At 43.1% G+C, this 23,972-nt stretch overlaps 1 protein-coding gene and 1 long non-coding RNA gene across 4 annotated transcripts in view; one reads left to right on the forward strand and one right to left on the reverse strand.

Annotated features, from left to right (window-relative positions):
* CHST11 (carbohydrate sulfotransferase 11) overlaps window positions 1-23,972 on the forward strand; it is a 311,294-nt gene that overhangs the window by 248,314 nt on the left and 39,008 nt on the right. The window lies entirely within an intron of this gene.
* LOC138169830 (uncharacterized) lies at window positions 6,057-22,073 on the reverse strand. 3 transcript variants are annotated; one of them, XR_011170475.1, is made up of 4 exons: window positions 21,524-21,980; window positions 15,682-15,793; window positions 11,741-12,050; window positions 6,057-9,511 (listed from the first exon to the last, which is right to left on the reverse strand). It is a non-coding gene; the product is annotated as an uncharacterized lncRNA (long non-coding RNA). The 3 variants fall into 3 exon arrangements; XR_011170476.1 differs by lacking the exon at window positions 6,057-9,511 and adding an exon at window positions 19,779-19,884 and having other exon boundaries at window positions 9,525-12,050; window positions 21,524-22,073; XR_011170474.1 differs by lacking the exon at window positions 6,057-9,511 and having other exon boundaries at window positions 9,525-12,050; window positions 21,524-21,987.

The raw sequence follows: 23,972 nt of genomic DNA on the forward strand, positions 1-23,972 counted from the left end.
GAGAGAGAGAGAGAGAGAAAGAGAAAGAGAAAGAGAAAGAGAAAGAGAAAGAGAAAGAGAGAGAGGAGAGATGGATAGATAGATAAAGGAGAGAGATACAGAGATGGATATAGGAGGTATATGGATATATAGAGGAGACAAAGGAGAGAGACAGAGACAGAACAGAGAGAGAGAAGGAGGAGGAGGAGATAGATGGATGAATAGATGGGTAGAGATAGAAATAGCTATATGTACATATATACATTTATATACACACTCATATATACATATATGTATTTGTACACATGTACCTATATATGAACTTGCCACATACATAAACTTGCTTCCTTATTGAATATGTGTATGACATGTACGTATTTATTTAAGGGAAAAGCAAGCAGGCCATTCTCATATGCTGGCTAGCACCCCACATAATCCACCAGGACCAGAATAGGTTTGATCGTTGGTAGGGCAAGGTAGAACAAAGAAGCATCATGTAGTTGAAGGTACGCAGGGCCGAGAGTCAGGAGTCCTGGATTCTCCAGTTCACTTCCTTACTGTTTGCTTATTGGTTTAAAAAAATGAGCTTGGACTAGTCTAGAGGAGAGGTTCTTAAATCTAGAGTCCATGAACTCATTTTAAAAAATAACTGTTTCAACATAATTGGCTTCCTTTATAACCCTATGTATTTTTTTCTGCATTTAAAAACATGATTCTGAGAAGGGCCCCATATAGGCTTATTCAGACTTCCAAAGGGGCCCATGACACACTAAAAGGGTTAAGAGCCTTTGACTTAGAAAGTCTTCTCTTAGAGAAAACCTAAAAATCTTTAATCTGTGAATATTATAGAGGTCACTCCTCTATCATCTACCTTGATTAGGAAACGATGCTGGGTGATGAGGATCATAGTTTGTGAGTGGGAAGGAGCACAAGAGTGCATCAAGACCAATTTCTCAATTTTACACATGAAAATACCATGGCCTTGCTAGGTTAAGTGCCTGCCCATGCTCACACAGTTAGAAAGTGGCCAAGGAGGAATTTGCAATGGACTTTTCCTGACTCCCAAGGATATCTCTCCATCCATGACACCATGCTGCCTATTGAACATTGACTTTGAGCAGTGAACAGAGGGAGTGAAACACACAGCCTTGATTGAAGGCTTTCTCCTACATAATTTCTACATTTTTTACCGTCTTCCCATAAATCTGTCTTGGTTTCTCTTAAAAGCCAAGAATAGCACTACCCACAAGGGTGCCTTCTTTTCCAAATTGCTGGAAGCCATGGTGCCCATTTTTCCGGGAGCTGTCCTGGTCTATAAATACTATGATTCTCTTGGTCCTTTTCATCCTACTGCCAGTAAGGCCTGACCAAGTCCTGGAAATACCAGGACAGAAATGGTTTCTTCCTCTTAAATTAAATCTTCAAATAATGGACTTCTGTGCACCAAAATACTGATCACACACATGGACACTAAATATTGTAACTAGATGTTATCCTAGCAGATACAATGGGTATTAAATTTAGTTCAACAGATATTTATTAATTGTCTACTAGGTGCCAGTTAAGAGCAAGTGACCTACTGTGTGTGTTCCATGACCATCTTTGTGATGCCAAGACAACACAAGGAAGGTTTCCAGTGGCGAATTTATGGACAGACATGGGTGAGAATCATTCAGGTTGGGCCAGCATGGATAGGTTGCAATGGACATCATTAGAAGGAATATAAACTTTTCTGCTATCATAGTTCTATTAGAACATATGCTCAGAATTAGGGACCTGGGGATTTACAGATGAAAATGACACCATCCCTTTCCTCAAGGAGATTATACTTTAATGGAGAGGGGGCATGAAATAGGGACAGAATGATGCAAGGAATGATACAAGGTAGAAACAACATGTCATGGAAAAAGTATCATACTTAGAGTTGGGTTCAAATCTCATTTCTTACCTGTGTGACCTTGTGCAAGGTCACTTCTCTGGCCTCAGTTTCCTCCTTTGTAAAATGAGGGGATTGGATTGAATAACTTCTAAGACTCTTTCTAGCTTTAGAGCTATAATTCTGTGATGTCATCAGACCTTTTCAATGCCACTGTGAAGTAGGTATTATGACTATTATTGGTCACATTTACAAAATATAGACAAAATTGCTTAATGAATACTTGTTGAATGGGTGAATGGATAGATAGGTAAGAACCTAGATACCATATTTGGAAGGGGAATTTGTGCTGATCCTTGAAGGGACTATTGTAATATGTCATGGGTCTAGAATTAGAAGGGTGTTTGGTGACCGTCTAGTTCAGCCCCCTCATTTTAGAGTTGAGGAAATTGAGGCCCAGGGAACTGGCATGATTTAAGATGATTTATTGTTGTTCAGTTGTTTTAGTCATATCTGACTCTATGTAACCCCATTTGGGGTTTTCTTGGCAGAGATACTCTAGTGCTTTGCCATTTCCTTCTCCAGCTCATTTTACAGATGAGGAAACTGAGACCCAAGGAGATGACTGACTTACTCAAGGTCAAAAAGGCAGTAGGTACCCTAGGAACAAACGAGGCATTCGACCTTTGGTTCTCTGCCCCAGTGGATCTTTATGAAGATAATAGACAACTTTTGCAGAGAATAGAGGGAAAGGGGGTTATTAATGACTTTACTCTTGCCCTGCCCAAAGGCAGGGATCTGGAACCAATGACCTCTCCAGGTCCCTGCCAAAGTCTTCCTTGTTCTTTTGTGTGATCTTTCTTTCAAGGAGTCAAAAATACTTTAGAAACATTAAATCCCTCCTGTCTTCGCTGTCCATCTTAACCATGTGTCTGCCTCAGCCAGTGCAGTTGAGACATTTTCCCAAGGGCTGACAGTGGGTCAGCTCAGGAATCAGTAATGGAATCCAGAAGTCCTGGATACAGTTCAGATCCCATGCCTCAATTGTAAAACCCCAAATTCTTTGTTGTTTCAGGAACATTTGATGTTTCACTGTCTTTAAAAGCTTTAGCTCATCAATTGATTTTGAGCGGCTGTTCTAACTAGCTTCTTGAGAGATCCATGAAGCAAATAATTCTGCCTTATTATTTCAGTCCAAAAAGCATTTATTTATTTGTTTGCTTTTTAAATATTTTATTTAAAGTTTTGAGTTCCAAATTCTATCCCTCTCCCCCTCCCTGAGACAGTAAGCTATCAGATATAGGTTATACATGTGCGATTATGTATATAGCATTTCCATATTAGTCATTTTGTACAAGACTTGAATAAAAGAAAAAAATGAAAGAGTGAAAAATAACATGCCTCAATTTGTATTCAAACAACATCAATTCTTTCTCTGGAGGCAGATAGTATGTTCCATCATTAATCCTTTGGGATTGTCTTGGATCATTGTATTGCTAAGAATAGCTAAGTCATTTACAGTTCTTTATAACACAACTTTGCTGTTTCTGTATACAATGTTCTGGTTCTGATCACTTCACTGTGCATCAATTCATGTAAGTCTTTCCAGGTCTTTCTGAGATCATCCTATTTGTTATTTCTTATAGCACAATAATATTCCATTACAATCATATACCACAGCTTCCAATAAGTATTTATTGAGCACCTACTGTATACAAGGCACTGGGGTAAGCACTTAGGATTCTTCAAGGATCTCTGTAGATCAAAATCCATCTGTAACTTGGAAAAGTTCCAGCAAGTTGTCTAAGCATCAGGAAGGTGAAATGATCCATCCAGGACCACACAGCTAGTGAGTGTCAGAGACTACATCCCAGCCTAGCCCCTTATCCCACTAAACTATACTCTGTCTCAGGCTCTGGGGAACCAAAGACAAAAAGTAACAAGTACCCTCTGTCCCTAACAAGTTTGCATTTTAGTAGGAGGATAGGCCCTGTAAACAGATAAGTAACTGTAAGATAATGTAAGGATGGAGAAAACACCCAAACTGAGGGGATCAGGGAAGATATCCTAGAGGAGGCGGCGCTTAAGCTGAGGATTCTAAGACATGGAAGGAGTGCATGCCAGGCATGGGGAAGTGCAAGAACACAAAGGTGGGAGATAAAAGTCCTGAGTCCCAGGGAAAGCAGGCGAGCCAGCTGGCTAGAATTCAGAGTGCTCTGAGGTAAGTCCTCTGAAATACCCAGTGGTGTGGGCGGCAGCCAGATTTTGGAGGATGTTAAGTGTCAAACAGAACAGTTCATAGTTTCTTCCAGAGTCAGTAGGAGCCATTGATGTTTCTTGAGCAGAAGAGTAACATTTTTACCCTGCACCCTTCCTCATCCTTCCTGTTCTTATTGAGGTAGAGAGAGGGGACTTCTGAAATCTTCCTGGAATCTTTGCCATGGATACAGGATTGCCAAAACATCTCAACATGGGGTCATCTGGACCTCCATTGATGGGGGGCTCACTACCTCTTCGGGCAACTCATTCCATTTTTGGATAGCGCTGATGACTAGGAAGCATTTCCTTAAATTGGGTCTGAATTTACCTCTTGGCAACAGCTAGTTTTTGTCCTCACTTTTTCCTTGAGACCAGATAGAACAGATCCATTTCCTCTCTCATACAATATCCCTTCAAAAGCCTGAATACAGCTGTTCCATCTCCCCTAAGACTTCTCTCAGCCAAACATCAAGCTAGAGCTTTAAGAGACCTTAAATCTCCTCTAATCCAGGTTCCTCATTTTGCAGATGAGGAAACTGAGGCTCATGGTGAGGAAAAGATTTGTCCAAGGTCACACATGTAGTATACCTCAGAGGAGGGATCCGACACAGGTCCTGTGACTCCAGAAGCCATTGTCTGTCCCACAAGGCTGTGCTGCCTTCGGTCTAAGCCCCTCTGATCTAGTATGGAGGCCCCTCCCATCTCATTCCCTTTTCTCCAAAACACCCCAGCTTGTTCACCTCTTCCCTAAAAGGCGGTGCCTTTAAGTGGCACACGAGCATTTCGGATTTGGGTAGCCTCCATCACTCTGGCTGATTCACTTTGACTCATGAAATTTAAGGTCTTGTATTGACCCTTTTCAGAGAACCATTCAGGGGTCAAGTTTGTAATAAACACAGCATTTGTTACCGTGGTAGAAAAAAAAAAACCTTACCCATAACCTAGAGTCTATTGCTGGAGGAATGTGACCCAACCCTTTTGCTGCCAGGACCCTTGCTCCGGGGCCTGGCCCAGGGTTCTCCACTCTCAGCCCAGGACCACTGATCTTCTAGCCTTTGAAGGCATGAGAGCTTTCAGAAGAGCACAGAATCTTTCTTCCCTTTCCTTCTCAAAGGAGGTGTTACGTATAAAGTGCTTTGCCAACCTTAATGTTAGCTGTTCATTATTATCATTGTTGTTATTTTCATTTCCTTCTTAGGGATCATAGGTTCATAGACTTAATTCTGGAGAGTCCAAATCCCTTATTTTACAGATGAGGAAACTGAGGCCCAGAGAGCTTAAAGGGATGTCAGAGACCACATAATTTAACCCTCTCATTTAATAGCCCAGAGAGACCAAGGTCACATGGGTAACCAGAGGCAGGATTTGAACCCAGGACCTGTGATCCAGCTTTGTGAGGCAGAGGTGAAATGCTTTCCTTTCTTGGTCCTGCCACACTCACCATCCTAAAATTCAAGAGATTGGTACCCTAGAGATTAGTTCCAAGTTCTCCCAGTGCCTACTGCAGTGGAACCTGGCATTAATAAAGGTGAAAGACCTCCTTCATCTGGCCTTGCCCTCCCATTGCTTTATTCCCAGATTCCTTTTCTACATCTCTCAGCTGGACTTGGCCCAGAAGTGTCCAAGACTTACAGCTGTGCCCCAGGTCTCACCGTTCCCTTTGGAGGGCAATAAAACCTTGTTAATCCATTATCTGTTTAAAATAAAGCATAATTTGGAACAGCTGCTGTCCCCAAGAAAATTGTTGCCCTTTTGTTCTCTAAGAGAGAAAAAGCCGTGAGAAAATCCAGAACTCGTTAATTCAATTTCTGTGGAGGTAGGTTTTTCTTTTTCTTTTCTTTTCTTTTCTTTTTTTTTGTAGAATAGTGAGCTGTAGAGGATGGGAACTAGGTGTGGATTATTCAACCTTTATTAGATGTAGACAACATGATGTGATGGTAGAGTGAGTGCTGAATTTGGTGTCAGGTAAACCTGGGTTCAAATGCCATCTCTGGCACTTGCTAACTATGTGACCTTGGACAAATCACTTCTCTCTAAGCCTGAGACTTATGTTAACTATTTATACATAGCTTACTGATTGGTGGCTCTTAAGGAGGAATACATTTCATAAGATCATGAATTTTGTGCTAAGGACTTTAGAGGCCATCTGGTCCAACCCACTCATTTTACTGATAAGGAAACTGAGTCCTAGAGAAGTAAAATGATTTTCCCTAGACTATCACAATAATAATTTAGAGTTAGAAGGGAACATAGAAGCCATCTGGTGCTACCTCATCATTGGACAGATGAGCAAACTTGCAAAGCTCATTATGAATTTGATGCTCAGAACAAACCTTTGAGGTATATGGTTCATGTTAAGCCCCTCCGCCTCTTTTACAAATGAAGAAACTGAGGCTCAGGATGGCCAAGTGATAAGTACCACCTGTAGGATCACAAAGCTATGTAGTAAGGAGCAGAGGAGGGCACCTAAGGCTTCATTACTGCAAATACAAATTATTTCCACTTGGAAATGCCACCATGATACCTCCCATAGATTATTGGTTCTATACTGATATGATTACAAGCCCTTGAAAGAATGACTTCTTGCTCCTCTTTTCCTGCTGGCTGAGTCCTATTTAAAGTCCATTTGTGTACTTGCATTATTCTACAAGTATTCATTTACCTGGTAACTTGGGGAGAGACTGGGTAGGGATGCTGGTCAGTGTATGTTGACTTGAAGAAAGGGCCCTGTTTTATTTATCCAGGTTTTCCTGTTCATCTAGCCTTTTGTTTTTTAGACAGAACTTTAAGTAACGTGTCCATTTATGAGAAAGCCACCTGGCAGGAGGAATGCCCATCAAATTTGCATGTTTTAAGGGAGGGAGCCCCCTACCCTCAGAGTATCTGAACCATTAGCTAACCATCTGCCCTTCCTTAAATGAAGTTCATTGACCAACTGCCAATGTCTCTTAGCAGGAGCTTCCTAATAAGATTGGCCTGTATCTTGAGGGAATTTGTTTTTCTTAATAGCAAAATTAATAAGACCAAATGTTAATTTTAAATGCTGCTGGAAAAGAATGAGTGTGTGCCAGTTTCAATCTGGAGAACCATGGTGGTGATCAGATTCTGACTGGGTAGGGAAAGGATCTTGAATACAGGGTCATGAGCTACCCCCAAGACCACTGTGCACAGGACAAGGTACTGAAATATGGCACCAGCCTGGACCTAACCAGGCTAGCTGTACCACGGACATGACATTCTATTTCTTCTCCCCTTGTCTTTGCATGGGCTGTGCCCTCTGCCTGGAATGCTTTCCTTTCTCACTTCTGCCTGGCCTGCCAAGGCTCAGCTCAGGGGCTTCCTTCTAAATGTGTGTCTCACATAGAATGTAAACTCCTTGAAAAGGATTTCTTGCTTGTCTGTATGTTCTTAGCACAAAGCACAGAGTTGGCCCATAGTAGACTCTTAGTAAATGCTTGATTAGTTTATGAGCCTTTCTTTTTCAAGCCCCCCACTTGTTAGTGACTATGTTTCTCCCCTGTTACTTTATAGCTAATATGGATATGCTTCATATTGACCCTGAGCAAGTCACGTGGCCTTCGGGTGACTAGATAACTGCATAAAACAAATATCACACAGTGGGTCTCATCTTTGTTGACTATGGGGAGTTTTCTCACCGGGAAGTGCTTCCACTGATGACACCATAGGTCCACTTTAAAAACAAAACAGACACTAGTTTTATGTTCTTATCTGTTCCCATGTCTCATCTCCTCAACTAGAATGTAAGCCTCTTGAGGACAAGGACTGGTTTAACAGTGTAAACAAACCTGAAATGCTTGTTGAATTTGACATCAATCTGACCAAACTGTAGAAGGCAGATGAAAAGAAAAATCAGTGCTGGAGCCAGAAAGGACAATGGGGAATCATTTAGGCCAGGAATTCTTCACCTTATTCATACCATGGACCCCTTGGGCGGTCAGTCTGGTGAAGCCTATGGATCCCTTCTCAGAAGCATGTTTTTAAATGCATGAAATAAAATACATAGATTACAAGGAAAACAAATCCTATAGAAATATAGTGATCCAAATATTTTTTGAGAACAAGGTCACAGACCTCCAGTTAAGAAACCCTGGATCTAGTCCTTTTGACATTGTGTGGCTATTGACCATTTATCCTTCAATCTCTTTTCAAGAGTAAAAGTCATTGTTAACATTTTTAAATTCACCTGAATTAACCTGGTCGTTGCTTCTCATTTAACGTGTTAACATGAATTAGTTGGTGAGATTAGGTCAAGGGATTATCTTGTCTGAAGAAGATGAAAAAGAGTGGGTGAGATTAAACAGGTACATTTCACTGGTGGGTAGGAACTACTACTGCTAATAACAACAATAATTTAACGATAGCATTCAGTACAATCAGCTGAAAGGAAAAAGAAGGTTATAACCTATCCCAGGATCACTTCTCTCTGAGCTCCACCAAATGAGATAAAATGAAAAATATAATAATAGACTTATGTTATTTGTATCTATATCTCTTTACATATCTATATACATATATTATACATACACATATATGTATGTGTATATTATATGTGTGTTTATATGTACATATATGTTGTGTGTGTAATATATGTGTACATATGTGTATATTATAGCAAGATATTATCCCCATAATTCTCTCTGCTACTAGAGGTGTCCCAAAGATACTTCCAGTCAGCCCACAGAAGATGAGCAGAAATCTCCAGTGCTTTTATTCGGTTACAAAAAGCAGTCATTTTATTTGTTTGAACAAACAGCCTACTGTTTGTTCAAAACTAAACAGTTAACTGGTTGTTAACCATAAAATAACAATAGTTAGACATTGATTTATCCTGGTCCCATTTCTATCTGAATTCCATCAAATGGGAAGAACAAGAATAAGTCTTAACCATAGTAACACACATAGTTATATGGCTCTTTCTGGTTTGGGGAAAAGGAAAAGGAAGGCCCTCATCAGAGTGCCACCCAAGGAGAGAATCCTGATAACTCAGGGCACATTAGTCCAACATCCTTGTTATAGAGCTAAGAGCTCCCTAAGATAATAGATTTAAAGCTGGGAGGGCACTCAGAGGCCATCTTGTCCAACCCATTCCTGAACAGGAATTCTATCTACTCAGTCTTTAACAAATGGTCATCTATCCTCCACCCAAAGACCTCTAATGAGAGGGAATCAATTCTATCACAAGGCAGGCCGTTCTACTTTGGGAAAGCCCTAAATTAGCAAGTTTTCCCAAGGATAGCAAGCCTACATCTGCCTCTCTGTAACTTTAATGCAGGCCTGGTTGGCATGGACCCAGCCATGGGGCACAGCTGTTGGGAAGGAGGTGGTATCAAGGACAGGCTTTGCCTCTTCTCCAGACGGGGTCTCGTCAAACCTTAACTGACAGATGTCAGCAAAAAAAAGAAAGAAAAAGAAAGAAAGAAATTAAGATCAAAAGGAGAAAAAAAAAATCAAAGAAGGGAACAAAATGTCCCCAGAATGTTCCTGGATTTGCCAACCATCTGCTACAGCCTCCTGTCCCTTTCTAGTCCGGGCCCCCAGCAGAGAGTTCTGAGGCAGTCCTTCATGCTTCCTTTGGGCACAGAATCATGGAATCACAGGCTGGCAGGGCTAGAAGGCTCCTTAGAGGTATTGTCATTCATTGCTCCCATTTCACTGAGGCATCTTTGCATTCAAGCTGCCTCTGAGGGTTTCTTTACTCCTAGGCCAGGCAAATTTCAGCGGTAAGAGACTGTGACCAAAATGAATTAGCAGCGATTAGGACATAAGCTACTACTGATCCAAATGAAAGAGAAGTTCATAGAATAATAGGCCATCGAATCATAGCCTGGAAGGGACCTCAGAAATCATCTAATCCCTCCTTGCATTTTACAGATGAGGAGAATGGGATCTGGGGAGCATAATACAGAGGAAAGAGCTTGGGATTTGGAGTCACACAATCTCATCCTGCCTCTGTCTCTTCCTACCCATGTGACCTTGGCCAAATCACTGGCCAAGGACCAATAGAACATGGCAGCTCCACTAGTTCCCATGCTTTACAAATCATGTCCCCTGCTTTTAAATCCCATCTAGGATCTCCAGGTTGTCTCTTTTAATGGGTCTCACCAAAACACACTTTGGCTTCAAGTCCTGTCTTTGCTGTTTTAAACTACATGACCTCAGTTTCCTTCCTAAGTGAAGAAGTCGAAATAGCTGCAGTGAGGCAACCAGGGGAAAGGGGTCTGAAGGGGAAAAAGTTCTGGATTTTTAGTGAAAGCACCTAGCTCTGCTATTGTTCAACCTTGAGCAAGACCCTTCCCTTCTCTGGGACTCAAGTTTCCTCATCTGTAAAATATGGCCTCTAAGGCCTCTTCCTAGTTCAAACTCTTCTGATCAATCCCATCAACAAGTATTTCTTAAGCATCTACTAAGATATACTGTGCTATCCCCTCAAGATACAAGTGCAAAGAATGAAACAATCCCTATTCTGAAGACGCTTACATTCTGTTGGAGGAGACAAGTACATATGTAACAGCTTAAACACAAAATTAACAAATCCAAATAACTACAAGGTGGGTAACTACAGGCTAGCTTGGGAGGGAGGGCACTAGCAGGTGAGGGGAGGTGGAAAGTATGATAGTGCCTTCAACAGAAAGAAGGAAGTTGGGAAGAGGGGAGAGTTGAGAGGAGGGAGATAATGGACATGACCATAGAGCTGTCCCTAAAGCCTTTGGGGTGATAACCCTTATCCAACACTCTTACACCATGTCCACACAGATGAAGAAACTGAGACACAATGAGGTGAGGTAACTTGTCCAAGGTCACACAGATAAACGTTCCGGTGACTCTAATGTTAAAATTTTCCATTGTATCCTAATTGCCTCCCTGATTGATTTTAAATACATTTTATTGCTGATTTTTTTTTTCTGAGCCCATGTTGCTTCCTCATAATTGATGTAAGCTCTTTAAGGACACAGCTTATGTTTGTTTTTATCTTTGTAGCCAAAGTGCCTAATGCATAGTAGTTATTCAATAAATGCTGTTTGAAACTTGGTCCCAAAGAAGGGACAAGAGCCCCTCTACAGAGGTGGAGCGCTGCCCATAACATCGCATTGAGTTGGTGGTAGCTCTATTAGTTTTGTTGAACTAGTTTGTTGAATTAGTTTTGTGTTTTTCTCATTTTCTATTCTTTTTATTTGAGGGATTTTTCTCTCTCTCTGAGAACTATATGGGGAACTAGAGGAACAGGGAGGAAACTAGTGATCTCAGTAATAGAGAAAAATCTCATATGAGGGAACCCCAACCTCAGATGTAGGTCAGTACCTTTAGCCAATGTACCTGGGACATTTTCCCAGAGTCAACCAAGCAGCCAGGATTTGAACTCAGGTTTTCCTGGCTCCAAAGTCAGCTTATTTCCTGCCTCATTAGGCTGGTGATATAAAAACAAAAGCAACCAATTCTCATAAAGAAAAAAAGCCACTTGTCATTTCAGAGATACCAATGAAACGCAGGTCCATTCATCAGTTATGCCTGGTTCTCACCATGTAACCAGCCCACCTCAGAATGTAGGCTCCTTAAGGGCAGGACCTCATCCCCCCCTTTTTATATCCCCAGTATTTCTTCCAGTACCTGAAACATAGTAAGCACTTGGTAAATGCTTGGTAATTAAGAACCTCCATTCCCAATGCTTGTTGAATGAATTGTTGTTGTTCAATTGCATTCAACTATTCATGACCCCATTTGGGGTTTTCTTGGCAGAGATCCTGAAGTGGTTTGCCATTTTCTTCTTCAGCTCATTTTTGCAGATGAGGAAACTGAGACAAACCAGACTCAGTGATATCCTCAGGGCTTCACAGCTAGGAAGTGTCTGAAACCAGATTTGAACTCATGAAGAGGAGTTTTCCTGATTCCAAAACCAATGTTGTATCCACTCTGCCACCTAGAGGGATAGACAAAGATAGACAGATGATAAAACAATACTGCATGAGCACAGTGTTAGAGGATTATGAAACAAAGTGCTTTGTGAAGCCCAAAAAGCAGCATTTTTATTAGCAGGAGAAATCAAGGCAGTTTTTCTGGAGGAGATGGATTTTGAGAAGGTTCTCAAGGATGGCCAGGAATTCAGCTGGCACAGGGCCAAAAGACATTGCATTCAGAGTCAGTCTTGTGTTTTTGTTGGCAGTGGTGGTAGTTTGTCCAGTGGGGAGTATTGTCTGTTTTGCGTCTGAAATACAGCATCTTGCGCTCTTGATGTGCCATGTTAATTTTGTGATCCATCCTGGTGAAATGCTGATAAATAAGCAAATGCTTAAAAAAAATAAACCACCCTCCTCAGAGTTCTATGAGCATTGATCTATCCTTTGCCTCATTCATCCCACAGTGTCTGGCAAGATGCCATCCAGCTTGGTTGGGAAACAGCCTTCAAAATGCTTCCTCTTTTCCTTCCTCTGAGAGTAAACAACTGGATTCATTTTTATCATGTCCTTAACATGAGATTTCCCAATTAATCTTAGGAAAGACTCAAGGACAGTGCCAGCTTGTTTAAGGCTGAATCCATAAAGGAAAAACAAGTGAGGAGTCTATTCTGTTCTTTGGTGGCATCTCTTTGCCTCAGCCTGCTGGGGGGATCTCAGATGATGGGGTGGAGGTGCTTGTGTGCCAGTCACTCGTTCATTAATTCATTTGATTTGTTTGTCTAACAAACACAAAGGTGAATACAGAGCCTCATGCTAGATTCTGGAGAAGATGGGAAGATTGGACGGTTTCTTGTCTCTCGGCCATTTCCTGCAAGGATGGTCTTTTTACAGAATAAAATCTGAGGACCAAAGATTTAAAGCTGGGAGAGACTTGTGGTCATCTAATCCAACTCACTTATTTGACAGCAGAGGAAACTGAAGAAGCTTGGGAACATGGATCTAAAGCTGTATGGGTCCTCAGAGGCCGTTGTATCCAACCTCCTTATTTGACAGAGGGGAAGATGGAGGCACAGGCAGTTTGAGTGGCTTGCCTGGGGTCACATGCCCAATGAGTATCTGAACCCAGGTTCTCCTCCTCGCTCCAGGTTCAGTCGTCTAGCCACCATGCTACGCTGCTTCTGTAAGCCCCAAAGAAGAGAGCCGATCTGCCCAAGTGAAGTGAAACCTGAGCTCAAGGCTTTCAATTCCAAATACACAACCTCGTTCTATACCCTCAGATATCACTTAGATTGGGGGCAGAGGGAAAATAGGGAATTTCGAAACTTTCCAAAACAAATGTCAGTTTTAAAGGGTAATTTGACCTAAAGGGGGGGGGGGGGAGCAGCTAGGTGGCACCATAGTGCACAGAGCACTGGGCTTAGAATCAGGAAGACTCATCTTCCTGAGTTCAAATCTGACCTCAGATACTTTCTAGCTGTGTGACCCTGGGCAAGTCCCTTAACCCTGTTTGCCTCCATTTCCTTGTCTAGAAAATGATCTGGAGAAGGAAATGGCAAATCACTCCAGTATTTCTGCCAAGAAAACCCTGAATGGGGTCAAGGAGGGTCAGACACAACTGAAATGACTGAACAACAAGACTTTTTTTTAAAAAAAGTGAATCTTGACAAAGCTCACCAGACTTTCCTTTGAATCCACTTAAAGAATTTGTATGGCATGAAAGAACAAGCTCCTGGACTCAGGCACAGAGACTTGGGGCCAAGTTACAGCTCTCCCACTTACACCACATCAGGCAAGTCATTACCTCTGTGGGACTTGGTTTCTCGCTCTGTAAAAGGGGGGGATTTAATTCCATCACCTCTCGGACTATTTCCAGCTCTAAATCTTTGATCCTATGACCTGGGTCCAAGCCCTGACCCTGACCCTTACTACTTGCTCCATCCTGGGCAAGTCACCTGGGCCTCAGTTTCCTCATCTGTCAAATGAGGGGTTAGATTAAATGTTCTTTGATTAGATGCCCCTTCTAGCTATAGCATTCTGATTCTGTTTCCAATAAGAAAAACATGTTTGAGGTTTCATACAGGCTTTTTTTTTTTAAAGTTTGTTTGAAAACCCAACAGATTATATGCTCCTCTGACATAAGGATCTAGTTCCCCTATTTGTTGGCAGTGGGCTGTGGAGGAGGGTAGCTTAAAAAGGGATGGTAATAATAAAAATAAACATTTCTATGGTGCTTTTGAACTGTCTTACAACTCTGTGTAGCACAGGTTTGTGGGAAAGGAGGTCTTTGGTCCATGCTTGTGATTTCTTCCTTGTTGGGTTTCCGTCAAACCTTCCCCGAATACAGATGGCCAAGCATTCTTCAATTTGCCATTGTAGAGAGATGCCTGGGGTTCTCCTGACTTCAGAGTTCAATTGGAATCCATCTCCCCCACTGCCTGACTGCCATGACAAACAGTTAGCCCCATTTTGTAGATGACAAAACCAAGGGCCAGAAGGAAAGCAATTTGTCCATGGTCACACATCCAGTATTTATCAAAGGCAGGATTTGAATCCTAGTTCTTTCTGACTCCAAGGTTGGCCCTTCAAGTGCTCTCTTCCTAGCATGTCAGCTGTAGTTACTCCCGTTTTTTTAATAGATAAGGAAGTTCAAGTTGAGGGAAATTTACTTGCCCATGACCATAAAGCAGGATTCAAATCTAGCTCTTCTGGATTCCAAGTCTGGCACCCACTTTTTAAAGGAAGGATAGCTAAAGGCAGGAGCATGGCTGGAATCTTTTGTCAAAGCTCTAAGGTAAAAACTCAGAAAACATGCTCCTGATGGTGAACTTGGGGGGGGGGGTGTTCCCCAGGGCTCCATACAAAGGGAACTAAGCTCAGAAGATCCAATTTTAGGCAACAAGAGGGAGTCTCTGTCGGAACCCTGTGAACAATTCTGGTTCAGATGAGTCTCAGCCCCACCAAGGGGTCCCTCCAGCTTCAGAGGCAGGCTCTGAAACAAACATTATCACCCTGTAAAACTCCAGCCCTGCACAAATAGCTCCTTTCTCCCTGCTGAATGAATGAGGGTAGTTTCTCTCAATTTATGGGGTGATGCCAATGGGAGCCTCGGACGTTGGAGCAGCAGCCACTGAGTGGGCCTTGTCTGGGCTCCTATGGGGAGGGGGAAGAGGCTCTCCTTTCTCCTGCAGTGAGTACTGGGGAGGGAGTGTTGTCATGTGGGACAATCTCTTATTGTTCTTTGTGAACCAGCTGATGCCCCCTTACCATCTCCCCCCCAAACAGAAGACAGACTGGTTAACAGATCTCAGGCCCCACTGGTTGTTCTTCACCTTGTGAGGTCACGGCACTAACAGGGAACCCCCTCCTTCCCCTACTAGCTTTGCCTGGGATTTCCTGCCAGCAGGGAAGACAAATCATGCCTTGTAAAACAGTGTGCCCACTGTGCTCAGAGAGATGCAAACCTTTGGCCAGGTCGTGGCCATAGGTTGTTTTCTATTCAAAGTCCTCCGAGGGACACCAGCAGGTTTGAGGGGCACTAATGCTAAACCACACTCACTCGATACTGGTTTTGGGGTGAGATGAAACTTCCTAGATCGAGCCCTTCTCAACGCACATCTCCCACCTCCACACCTTTGCATAGGCTGTCTCCCATACCTGGAACTCACTCCTTCCTCACGCATCTCTTTGAAAGCTTAGGCTCAGCTCATGCCTTTCAGGATGTCTCCAGTTGATAGATCCCTCTGGAACTAGTGGATAGAGCCTGGACCTGGAATCAGGAAGACCTAAGTTCAAATTCTTGCCCCAAACACCTGTCCATGGACTTATGTCTGTCTCAGTTTCTTTACCTGTAAAATGAGGATAATAATCACACCTCTTTCCCAGGATTGTTTTAAATTTAAAATAGAATACTATTTGTAGAATGCCCTGCAAACCTTAAAACACTACGTAAATGACAGCTATTATTATTACTATTGTAATTATAAACCTTAAAGTGCTGTTTAGATAATTACTAGCTCTTATTATGTATGATTATCAAAAGCTAGAAGGGACTTCAGATGCCTTTTAGCCCAGCAACCTCATTTTACAGCCTAGGAAATTGAGACCCAGGGAAATCAGGTGATTTATTCAAGGTCACCCAGTGTCAGGGGCAAGTTTTGAACCCAGGCCCTCTGAGTCCAGAGCCAGTGATTCCCATTGTTCCTTCCTGTCTTCCCTATATGTGACCCTATATATCGAACATGGGAAGTCCATCAATGTTTGATGCCTGGCAGTGTGCCCAGTTTCATTCCAAGCCCAGGGAGAGAACCAGTTAATGCCTAGCATATTGATGATTTTTCTCTTCATTAAGCACGGCCAGAGGCAAGAGGGTCTGTGAGACACAGTCAGAATTCACTCCAAAACCATACAAACACACCGTAATTAACCATCCAATAACCATCAACCTTTGAAGAGTCATGGCTGGAGGGAGAAGCACAGACCCAGGGGGTTTCAAATGGAGCAGTTCACCCCAGGCTAGGTCAGTGCCTGGCTAGAGGCTGCTAAACCTTCACTAAAGGTCAGGAAGCTGTGATTTTTCTTGTTAAGCAGATAAAAATAAATGCCTTTGGATTCAATCATCTTGAGTTCTTCTTTGCAGAAGTGGGGGACTATGGGTGTGAAATATTGTGTATACAGTCAATCACAGTTGGTTTTGCTGAAATCTTTTTTTCCCTACTCTATCTTTTTAAAATCTTTGTTTTTATAAAATATGACCCCCTCGGTGGGGGCTCAAAGACAAGGGTTATAGTCACAAATAAAAGTGATATGAGAAGAAAATATATCAGTTCATATAAGAATCTTTTAGAGGGGCGGCACAGCAAGTAAGAGCACCGGCTCCAGTGTTGAGAAGACCTGGAGATCGAATCCCGGGCTCAGACACTTAGCACCCACCCAGAAACACCTGGCCGTGTAACCTTGAGCAAGTTACTTAACCCCAATTGCTTAGGGGCGGCCAGGTGGCTCAGCGAGTAAGAGCACCGGCTCCAGTGTCGGGATGACCTGGATCAAATCCGGGCTCAGATACTGAGCACCACACCCAGAAATAACTGGCCGTGTAACCTTGAGCAAGTTACTTAACCCCAATTGCTTTAAAAAAAAAAAAAGAATCTTTTAGGGGCAGCTAGATGGCAAAGAGAATAGAGCACTGGCCCTAGAGTCATGAAGACCTGAGTTCAAATCTGGCCTCAGACAGTTACTGACAACACACTCACTAGCTGTGTGACCTTGGGCAAGCCACTTAACCCCAATTGCCCTGCCTTCCCCCCTCAAAAAAAAGAATTTTTAAAAGATCAAGTCTGGAGTGCATTTTAGGAGTGGATGAAGAATCCCACTGCCCATCAAGAGCTTTAAAAGGAAAAACTCCCTTAGTAGTAATTGTTCCTAAGTTGAATCAACTGTGTTCCATTCAAAGAACATTAGGAGATATATTCCTTACTCCCCATTGTAGGGGTTCAGGCTAAGGCAGGATGTCAGTATCTGTAGCTGCTTCTCAGGTCAAATGGCAAAAATATCATTATGAGGAAGAGAGAAATTGATGCCCTCTGATATTCCCCAGTTTTCTCCCCTTTTACTGTGTGTTACTATAAACTCAGAGAAGTACTTTGGTCCCATGGAAAAGATCACTGGGACTGAATCAGAGCTTGGCTCTGTACATGATATTTGTTCGATCTTAGGGGAAGCCCTATCCTCAGTTTCCCCATCTGTATAATGAGGGATTTAGACAAGATGACCTCTGAGGTCCCTCCCTTCCTGTTCTGAATCTAGGAAAGATTTGTTTCTTTCCTAGGAACAAATCTTAGGAAAGAAGAAACACCTTTTAGGAGGTGGTATGTCAAGTTCAGGAAACTCATTAGAGTCCAGTTTCACTGGGAAATAGAGTGTATAAGGGGAATAATTTGAAATAAGACAGGAAAGGGGGAAGCTGGAACCAGGTTGTTGCCTTCAGTGTCATACTCAGGAATTGATATTTTATCCTAGAAGCAGTAGGGAGCCATAGACAATTTTTGAGAAGTAGAGTGAACTGATCAGACCTATGACTTAAGAAGATTGGCGGGGGGTGGGAGGGGGAGTGGAGGGAAGAGACTAAAGTCAGGGAGAGCAATAAGGAAGCTATTACAATAAGTTTGTAGCCATGTGACTCAAGAAGGGGATGAATGCATTGCATTAATTTTCGAGGTACATCCAACAAGATTTGGAAAGCAGTTGGACATCGATGGAGTGAGGGAAAAGGAAGATTCCAAGGTGGAATTTTAAACTAGAGACGTAAGATGGCATAGAAGTAAAGTCATTGGGTTTGGAGTCAGGAGTCCCCTGTTAAAATTTTAGCCTCTGGTCCTCAGGTTTCTCATCTGTGGTACTGAATTGTTGAATTAAATGATTTCCAAAATCCCCTCTCAGCTCTACAAATTCCAGAAGGGACTTCAGAGGTCCTCTTCATTTTCCAGTTGAGGAAACCGAGACCCCAGAAATGTCAAGTGACTTGGCCAGGGTCACACAGGTAGTAGATATCAGAGCTGTAATTTGAACCCAGGTTTGTCATCCATAAAATGAGCTGGAGAAAGAAATGGCAAATCATCTTTGCCATGAAAACCCCAAATGGGGTCACGAAGAGTCAGATATGACTAAAGTGACTGAATAACAACAGTGTCTAATTCTAAAACCATGTGCACTGTGCCCACATCAGATTCCCTCTCAGTCTCTAAAGTAAAGCAGCCGTTAAGGGTGGGGGGACCATGGATCTGAAATCCAGCTTCTCTGCTTACAACCTGTGTAATCTCAGATAAACCACCTGATGGTTCTAGGCTGGAATTTTCTCATTTGGAAAATGGGCTGATGGGGAAGGGGGCTATGAACTAAATGGCTTCTTCGGTTCCATCTAGTTCTAAATTTAAGATTACATATTAGGCAACTGATCAGCAAGCATTTATTAAACACCTACTGTGTACTATGCTGGGGGCTGAGCATACAAATGCAAAGATTGAAACAATCCATGGTCTTGAGCCCATATTCTACTGGGGGGGGGGGCATTACCTTTTGTTTTCATTGTTAAGAAGGATTTCCAGATATCAAGCCTAAATTATTCTCTTTGCAATTTAGATTACATCAGGGGCAACAACATGAACATAGATAAGGTAGCTTGGGAAGAAGGTAAGGCTTCATGGAGAAGGGCTGTTCTTGAGCTCAGCCTTGATGGAACTAATGGTGGAAGTAAGGAGGGAGCGCTTTCCAGGAATAGGCCAGGGCATGGGTCTGGAGGTGGGAGATGGAGTACTATGATTGAAGAAGAAAGAGAACCTATAAAAAGGCTCATTCCTCATTTTAACACTGAACCTCCTCCTCCCTCCCACCAGCCTGGGCTCCAGGGACCCCACCATTCTTGCAGTTCAGCAGCTCAACCCCCTGTGTTTGCTTTGTAAGGCAACAGAACTGCCACCATTTTTACATTACCTTCATTGTTACCCCCCATCCCACTGCACCCTACCCCCACCCCCTGCACTCTCCCACTGGTTTCTTCTCCCACAACAAGCCCCCATTGTGCCCCTAGAGTCATTAACACAAACCTGAGCCTTCCTGCAACTAATTGGAGGGTGGTATTATGGGACTGACCTCAGATGCAGCACAGGAGGCTATTTATGGAAAAACCCAGACTCAATGCTAAGAAATGCTTCCCTGACCCCCCTCCCATAATACCAGCCCAAGGATGTGGGACTCACCTGCCTTGGTACCTTTTCTTAAAGTGCTGGGGGTATCTCATCTATTTTAAGCACTCTTGCAAATGGAGATCTGGCCCATCAGCTCTCTGGAATAAACCAGTAGGCTCTAGAGTAGAGAGTGGTATGTGAAAGTACCTGGGCTTAGCCAAATGGCAGCTGGTCTCTCCCACCATGGAACTGGCATTGATGTGAAGCCCACCCATCTGCCCCAGGCCCCAGACATGGTCTGGCTCCTCCCTGCCTTCTCTAAGACCAGCTATGGTTCTTTCATCTTTGCCCAACATCCATTTACTGGAAGAAAAATGAAAACTAATCCGGTTCTTTGGTCAGAGAAGCATCTCTGTAATCACCAGAAACAAGTTCCCTCTGACAGACTCTTCTTGGGCCTTCCTTACCCCCAGATTGCCCTTTATCCCACCAAAGATCAGAGAGAGTCATAGAAAGAGCACTGAATTTAGCATCAGAAGAACTGCATTCAAATCTTGGTTCTGCTACTGACAATGTGACCTTGGGAGATCCAGACCTGAAAGAGACCTCAGAAGCTGAGTCCAATCTTCCTCACTTTATAGATGGGTAAACTGAGGCACAGAGTGGTGCAGGGACTTCACAGGGCCTGGAAAGGACCTCAAAGACCAACCTCTTTCATTTATTTGTGATTGAGTTGACTTAGGATCAAAATACATGTGCATGTATGACTTAGGATCCTGGAATCATGAACTCAGAGTTAGAAGAAACCACAGGGGTCATCAAGTCCAACCCTTTCATTTGAGGAAACTGAGGCAAAAGAGATGAAGTGATTTACATGAAGTGATTTAAGCAGTAAATGGTATTCAAATTTAGTACCTCGGATCCCAAATTTCACTCTTCTATCTACTGTGTCCTTCTTGGACAAGACACTTGGGCTCTGAGCCTCAGTTTCCTCATCTGTAGAATGAGAATCCTGCCAGCTCCCCCATAGGGTTGTTGAGAAGACTGTGCTTTGTAAGCTATATGAATGGGGCATGAATCTAGAGGAAGGAACCCCAAGGGTCACCTAGTCCAACCCCTTCCCCCAAACAGGCCATAAAAAGGGGAGCTAAAGTGACTTAACCAATCAATATCCCAGAATCTGGTTGTTGGGAGGGGACCTCAATTCAGTTCAATTCAATGAGCAAATTAAGCAATCTCTCAGTTGCCCAAGGTCAGATGACTAGTAAACTTCAGAGTTAAGATTTTAAGTCTGGAGGCAGTGTCCTTTTCACTGTGCCCCACTATTATTATTAAAGAAAGCAGATTGCCATGCCCAGTTCCCTCGTTTTATGGAGGAGGCAACAAGACTAGTTCGCACTTAATGTTAACACCTGCCATCTCATTTGGTCCTCACAACCACCCTGGGAGGTAGGTGCTATTATTATCCCCATGTTACAGGAGAGGAAACTGAGGCACAAGGCATTTAGTGACTTGACCAACGTCACACAGCAGGGGATTTGAACCTACATCTTGTGAGCTAGCTTTTACATAGCACTTCACAAGTATTATTCCCTTTGATCCTCACAAGTATTATTTTATTTGAATCTCACAAGTATTTCTCAATCCCTGTAGGTCATCAGCCAAATTCCATTTCCTATCCCCCACCATCTGATTCCTTATTTCCATCCCTCTCAACTCTCCCACCCCTAAGGTTCAACCACCTCAGGTGGGAGGTACTATTATTATCTGCATTTTGCAGGGGGAAAACTGAGGCACCGAGTGATGAAATGGCTTACCCAGGGTCAGTGTGTGAGGCTGGATCTGAACTCAGGTCTTCTTGACTTCAGGCCCAGTGCTGTCCCCACTGAACCATGTAGCCACCTTCCTGACTCTCAGTCTTCCATCCACAGGAAAACGAAGTCTCTAGAGATTCATCCATTTGCTCAGGGTCACTGGAGAGTTAGCTGTTAAATTTTTAGGAGGTAAAGAAGGGCAGTGCAGATGATCAAAAGGATGGATCTGCTGTTGTGTGAGAACATCCTAAGATCATCAGAGCTCCCATCTGAGAGAATCGAGGCTGAGGAAGGTTGTGATCAAAGCTCCAGGAAGATTTAGGAGATAGGCTGACTTGTTTTCAAAATCTGAGAATCTCTGACCCTAACAGACATTCCTTGGAGATGGAAGGAGGCAGCTGAAGAAAAAATTAGAGGGAGTTATTCCTGTACATGGCAGGCAGTAAAAAATATATGGAACTTGTTACCCCCAAGAGGTTGTACGAGCCGAAAATATAAATAGGCTGAGGAGGAGAGGCGAGATCCATAATGGCATGCTATGCTGTGTCTGGTCCTCCCATAAATCAACTGCATAAGTACAGGATGGTGGAGGAGGGTTGAGACCAACAGTGGTGCATGGGAAGAAGTCCTCAGGGGCTGGGGAGCCACAGCTGAGTGTGAGTCAGCCAGAAAGGGGTAGACTGGATCATTGTGACACCAATGACCAGGTAATGATCCCACCATCCGCTGACCTGGCTGCAACACCTTGGAGGCAGCAACTGGTGCATTTTTGTCTTTGAATTCCTAGTGCCTAACATGCTGCCAGGCATGCAGGGACAAGCATTGGTTCTGTTATAGGGTAAGGAAATTCCCTCCGTCATTGAGGGTCAGTATCTTCACTGTAGCTGAGAATCACAGAGAATGACTGGATGCACTGAGGTTAAGTGATTTGGCCAGGGTACCCACGCAGGATATATTGGAAGAAGCACTTGAACCCAGAGCTTGGTGATTCCAAAGCCAACTTTGTGACAATCTCCATTGTGACCTCTTGTCACATCCCTGGCCCAGACAAGGTGCTTAATGCATGTTTTTTGATAGACTGACCTGTAAGATCAAGAAATATCAGCTCCATAAGGGTATTGTTGTCTTTTATATAGTCACAAGGTCTAGTACGGTACCTGGTGCTTAATATTTGCTTGTTGATTGTATCTAATTTGGGGTGACACGATAGGGCAATGATAGATCAGAGTGTGTCCAAAATAAGGCGAAGGTGCTTTCCCCTGAGATCAGCTCAAATGCCATCGTCTGCAGGGAGCCTTGTCTCCTGGTCTCCAGTTAGGAGAGCCTTCTCCTTGGTTACTGTCCATATCTTGCCTGCATCCCTGGGCTAAATGACCTTGAAGGTCCCTTCCACCTCTAAATCCCATGCATCTCTGATCCCTGTTTCTGCAGAGGTTTAAAAAAAAGATAAAACCAACTTCGTGTTGTCACAGATCATCAGAAGGACACACCTTTAGCAGCTCCACCGGAATCACTTTCAGGATTGGAAGGGAGCTCAGTTCAACTCAATACAATTTGATTGAATGAGCCACAGACTGGTCTAGACACTGGGAATAGGAAGAAAAAAATGAAAACATTCAAGGATCTTGTACCCTACTGTAGGAAGACAGTCCATACACAGAAAAATCAAAACCAAATATATGCAAAATAATTTCAGTGGGGGAGAGAGTATAGCCCTAATGACTGATGGGAACCAAGAAAGATCTCTTATAGAAGGAGGCACTTGAGCTGAGTCTTAGAAGGAGTTTGTTTCTAAGAAAAGAAGGTGAGAAAGGAAGGTATTCCTGGCAGGCAGGACAGCCTGTGTGTGCAAAGGCAAACTGACAGGAGATGAAATGTCTTACTTGGGCAACAGAAAGTAGGCACCAGGAACAAGTGTGTAAGGAGAAGATCATGGAATCATGTAAGGTCGGGGGCAGATTGTGAAGGGATTTTTTCATTACCAGAGGAGTTTTATTTTGTCCTAGAGATTAATAGGGAGCCATGGAGAGTTCTTAAGCAGAGAATGGCATGTTCAGAGTTAGTAAAATGACCTGGTTCTATCTAGTTCAGTCCATACCTAAGGTGTCTAGTGCCCTCAAGTTCAAGTCCTCTCCATGGTGACCAGTGCCATCTAATTCAATCTATACCCAAGGTGACCAGTTCCCCCTAGTTCAAGCCCTTTCATGGTGCCTGGTTCCATCTAGTTCAATCCATACTCAAGGTGACCAGTGCCCCCTAGTTCAATCCCTCTCCATGATGACTAGTGCTATCTAATTCAATCCATACCCAAGGTGACCAGTGCCCCCTAGTTCAAGCCCTTTCATTGTGACTGGTGCCATCTAATTCAATCTATACTCAAGGTGACCAGTGCCCTCTAGTTCAATCCCTCTCCCTGGTGACTAGTGATATCTAGTTCAATCCATGCCCCCCA

Source organism: Petaurus breviceps, unplaced genomic scaffold (genome assembly GCF_028583685.1).
Source record: "Petaurus breviceps papuanus isolate PSGF00001 unplaced genomic scaffold, PetGlider_PUasm1.0 379, whole genome shotgun sequence".
NCBI classification, from domain to species: domain Eukaryota; kingdom Metazoa; phylum Chordata; class Mammalia; order Diprotodontia; family Petauridae; genus Petaurus; species Petaurus breviceps.